The following is a 5,608-nucleotide window of genomic DNA, read 5'->3' on the forward strand; positions in this document are numbered from 1 at the left end:
TCAAGGCCACTTGCTGCTAGTTGTTTCAGCTAGCTCTGGTTAGCTCCGCATGGGTGGAGAAGACTCAAGATCACTTGCTGCTAGACACCAGCCTGGTATTGATCCGGCCATACACATACCTACAGGTCCCCCAGCAGTGGATGAGAGTTCCTATCTCACCACAGCCCCTCCAACACTTGTTGCTTTCTGAGGGTGTTAGGTGGTATCTCATAGTTGTTTTGATTTGCATTTCTCTTATGGCTAATGATCGGGAACATTTTCTCATGTTTCTTGGCCATTCGTATCTCAGACTCTGAAACGTCTGTTCAGGTCCTTTGCCTCAGTGGGCAATTATTTTTTCTCTTATTGTAAGCTTGCAAAGTATTGTAGATTGTAGTAATAAGGCCTTTGTCTGATGTGTCATTGCTAAGGATGTTTTCCCAGTCGGTGGACTCTCATATTACTCTCTTGGTGAATTTGTTTGATGTACACAGGTGTCTTATCTTCAGTATATCCCAGTTGTCTATTTGTGACTCTTCTGTATTTGTGTCCTACCCTATTTCTTATAGCCTATGTTTTCCCTGTGCCAAGGTTCTCAGTTTTGTCCCAAATCCCTCATCAATGGCCCTAACTGTTTGGGGTTTTATCTCAAGGTCTGTGAGTGTAGTCCACCTTGAGTGTAGTCTTAAGTTTTGGGGGGAGGGGGGAGCCAGCCCCTCCCACTACCCATGGGTTCAGTAATGCACAATTGTATGGTTAGGATATATATATATTATAATAAAGTCATAGCATGAGAGATAGAAGTGAGATTGAAATAATAGAGTCTGACACATTTCCTGGTAGCATGCTCACCTCCTGGACTGCCATGATCTTACCAGTCAGGTCCCTGCACAGTGTGGGTCTAGGGCAGGAGAGTGAGGCGAGGTGAGGCAGAGACCTGGAGAGAGCTGGCCAGCCACAACTTTATTGCTAACCAAGGTTTATATCTCATTAGGGGATATGATTACAGGTAATCACATGTCACAGGAAGGGCAGTACAATAGGCATACACATCATAGGAAGGGGCTATACAATAGGCATAAGTGACAGGAAGGGGATGAGCTAGGGGTGTGCACATGATAGGAAGGGGAGGGACTAGAGGTATACATGTGACAAGAGGGGTGGACCCTAGATTCATGATGGTGGCCTTAACCTTGGCCACCCTTGAGTGGGCTTGACCTCCCTGGGCTCTCCTTCAGGGAAACAATTTACTACTATCCTTATCAGAAGGGAGTGGGCCCTACTTATTGTGGGATAGACTGGTGTCTGCTTGCTCTAGATGGCTGATAACCCTTAGGGAGAATAACCCCGACCTACTTTTCATTGACCTCCAAGTGTATAGTCATTTGCCACGTAGCAAGCAGCTAAGTTTGGCATATATTTTGGGGAGACAACTTGGGAGAAATCTTTCTGCTTCCCACAAACAGGGATTCGAAACCAGAGCTGTCTGAGTCAACATGTGTGATGCCGTTGTCCCTGGACCCACCTCCCTCCATTGCTTTCATATGGAGAAGACCCAAGCTTCTCCATGTCCTCAAAGCCCTCACAGACTAATGGGGGAGAAGGACATTATACTGGTTTGCCATGACTTTTGTAGCAAACCTTCACAAACATCATGTCTTGAAACAACACAATTTTATTATTGTCCTGGAGGACCCAAGATTGAGCTGTATGTCCTTGGGTTAAAATGAAGATGTTGGTACGTCTGTATTCCTTTAAGTGTGCAAGGGCGAGGCCATGTCTGCACCTTTTTGAATTCCTTGAGGCTGCCTGCATTCTTTGACTTATATTCCATTTCCAAGGCACTCTGACCTCTGCTTCCATCGTCACATCTGCTTCTCTGACCTTGATTCTTATGCCTCCCTCCTTTACCTGTAAGGACTATTGCTTACTCAAGGTTCACTCAAGTAATCCGGGATAACCTCTTAAATTAAAATTCCTCTAGCCATATAAAGTAACATATCACAGGGTTGGGTGATTCAAAGATGGATTTTGGGGGGTTATTATTCTGTTACCACAGACAGGGAGACATAATTTCACTGTGTTATCATGGTAAGTGTTATCACAGAAATCCCTCCAGAGGGCTATGGACACCTAGAAGAAGAGTTAGAAGCTGTGCCTCGGACGATATGAGTTGAGCTGGGTTTTGAAAGATGAACTTATCCCACCTGAGTTTTGATAACATCTAAGAAGAGATTTGATGCATTGAACGCTAATGACAGAAGACCTGATGAACCGTGGCAGGACATCAAGAATGTTCATGAAGATAGCAAAAGGTCCTTAAAAAGACAAAAAAGAAAGAAAAAAATCAAAGTCTGATTTCAGAAAAGACTTTTAAATTTGCTCTTAATCATAGAGTACTAGAGCAAATGGTAAAAAGGATAAAGTCAAGAAGCTGAACGGAAATCTCAAAAGGCAGCTTGAGAAGACAAAGCCAAATATTAGAATGAAACATGCAAAGACCTAGAGTTAGAAAACCAAAAGAGAATAGCTCTCAGCATTTCTGAAACTGAGAGAACCCATGAAACAATTTAAGGCCCAAGTTACAATTTTAAAGATTCAATGGGCAAATGTTGAATGATGCAGGAAGCATCAAAAGAAGATGGAAAGAATACATAGAGTCACTGTACAAAAAAAAAAAAAAAGAAAGCTAGTCAACATTCACCATTTTAGGAAGGGGCATATGAGTAAGAACCAAGTGTGTGGAAGGAGTTCAAGAAACTTCTTCTTTGGCACTGAAATCATTAGCCAAAAACAAGGCTCCAGGAATCGATGGAATACCAATAGAAAACACGCTGATGAAACACTGGAAGCACTCACTTGTCTATGCCAGGAAATTTTTAAGATAGTTACTTGGCTAACTGACTGGAAATAATTCATATTTGTACCTGCCAGAATATTCAAACAGTGGTTCTCAACCTTTCTAATGTCACGACCCTTTATTACAGTTCCTTATGGTGTGGTGACCCCCAACCATAAATTTATTTTTGTTGCTACTTCATAACTGTCATTTTGCTATTGTTATGAATTGGGCCACCCCTGTGAAAGGGTCGTTCGACCCCCAAAGGGGTCTTGACCCACAGGTTGAGAACCACTGCTATAGAACAATATCACTGATAACACATTCCAGTAAAATTTTGCTGACGATCATCCAGCAATGGTTGCAGCAGTACATTGACAAGGAGCTGCCAGAGGTTCAGACCTGATTCAGTAAGAGACTTGGAACAAGGGATATTAGTGCTGATGTCAGATGGATCATGGCTCAGTGCAGATTATCAGGGTAATGCCAGACATATGTTTACTTGTGTTTTATTGACTATGCAAAGGCATTTGACTATGTGGATCATAACAAACTATGGATAACCGTGAAAAGAATGGGACTTCCAGAACACTTCATTTGCTCATGTGGAATTTGTACATAGATGAAAAGACAGTTGTGGGAATGGAACAAGGGAATACTGCATGGTTTAAAATCAGGAAAGGTCAACAATAGGGTTGTATCCTCTCACCATGCTTATTCAACTTGTATGCTGAGCAAATTATCAGGGTTAGAGGAAGGTTTATTAACAACTTGCAATAGGCAGATGACAGAACCTTGCTTACTGAAAGCAAAGAGGACTTGAGGCACTTGGTGATAAAGATCAAGGATTGAAGACTTCAATATGGATTACAAATGTATGAAGGCAAAAATCCTCACAAGTGGATCAATAGATTATATCATTATAAATGAAGAAAAGGTTGACATTGTCACGGGCTTAGTCTTGCTAAGATCCATAATCCATTCTCATGGAACCAGCAGTCAAGAGATCAAAACATTCATTATGTTGTGTAAATCTGCTGCACAAGACCTCTTCTGAGTACTGAAAGCAAGGATGTTACTTTGAGGACTAGGGTGCACCTAACCCAAGCCCTGAGATTTTCCCTTGCCTCATATGCATGCAAAAGTTTGACATTGGAGAAAGAAGTTTGGAAGAATCAATGTATTTGAATTGTGCTGCAGGAGAAGAATATTGAAAGTTCCATGGCATTGACTACTAAAAGGACAAACCCATCTGTCTTGAAGAAGTATGGCCAGAATGCTCCTTAGAGGCAAGGATTGCAAGATTTAGTCTTCCATGCTGTCAGGAGAGACCAGTCCCTGGTGAAGGACGTCACGTTTGGTAGCGAGGCAGCAAAGGAGAAGAGGCCCTGCAGGAGATGAATTGACACCCTGTCTGCAACAATGGGTTCAAGCCTAGGAACAGTTGTGAGGATGGTGCAGGACTGGGCAGTGTTTAAGTTCTGTTGTGCATAAGGCTTCTCTGGGTCAGAACCAACTAACAACAAGAACGACAAGTGTATACGAGGAATATCAGTTAATACAACTACAATTCAAATGTACACACCAATCATTAAGGCCAGAAACTGAAGAACTCTACCAACTTTTTCAGTCGGAAATTTATCCAACATATAATCAAGATACATTGCTAATTTCTGGTGATGGGAATGCAAAAGTTGGAAACAACAGAAATATTAGTAGTTGGAAAATATGCCTTTGAGGCTAGAAATGAAGCTGGGAAATGCATGATAGACTTTTGCAAGATCCATGACTTGTTCATTGCAACTACATTTTTTTCAACATTAACAGCGAGTATACACATGAACCTCACCAGGTGGAATACACAGGTATCAAATTGATAACATCTGTGGAAAGAAAGACAATGGAGAAACTCAATATCATCATTGAAAACAAAACAAGTTGAATGTGGAACATACTATCCATTTCTCTCTCTTTAAAAAAAAATCCTTTTATCGGGGGCTCATACAACTCTAATCACTATCCATCCATTCATTGTATGTCAAGCACATTTGTACATTTGTTACCCTCATCATTCGCAAACAATTTCTCGTACATATACAAGTTCAGGTTGAAGTGAAGAAAATTAGAACAATCCATGAGAGCCAAAATACGACCCTGTGTACATCCCCTCTGAATTGGAGACCATATTCAATGTCAAGAATGCACTGAACACTAATGACTGAAGACCACATGAGTTGTGGGATACCATCATGAACATCATACATGAAGAAAGCAAAATTCATTTAAAAGTAGGAAAAGAAAGAAAAGATCAAAGTAGATGTCAGAAGAGACTTAAACTTACTTGTAAATATAAAGTAGCTAAAGCAAATGGAAGAAATGATGGAAGGGTAAATGATTAGAAGTTTAAACTTATGTACTTACTAAGTGGCTCTGAAAGGAGCCTTGTGGTGCAGTAATTTGGGCTGCTACATAGGTCAGCAGTTCAAAACCATCTGCAGCTCCACTGGAGAAAAACTTCCATAAAGAGTTACAGTTTCAGAAGCCCACAGGGAAATTCTGCTCTGTCTTACAGAGTCACTATGAGTTGGAATCCACTTGATGGCCATGAGAAGTGGTTCTGAGGAAGAAAGACCTGGTGATCTGCACCTGTAAAGACTATGCCTAGAAATCCCAGTGGATCCGCATAAACGCTGAAGATGCATGTGTGCATAAGTAAGTGTGGTGAAGAAGGCTGATGGTGCCCGGCTATCGAGACCTATAGCGTCTGGGGACTTAAAGGCTTGAAAGTAA

Source organism: Echinops telfairi, unplaced genomic scaffold (genome assembly GCF_000313985.2).
Source record: "Echinops telfairi isolate 266 unplaced genomic scaffold, ASM31398v2 ScPeMD7_31;HRSCAF=116, whole genome shotgun sequence".
Taxonomy (NCBI): domain Eukaryota; kingdom Metazoa; phylum Chordata; class Mammalia; order Afrosoricida; family Tenrecidae; genus Echinops; species Echinops telfairi.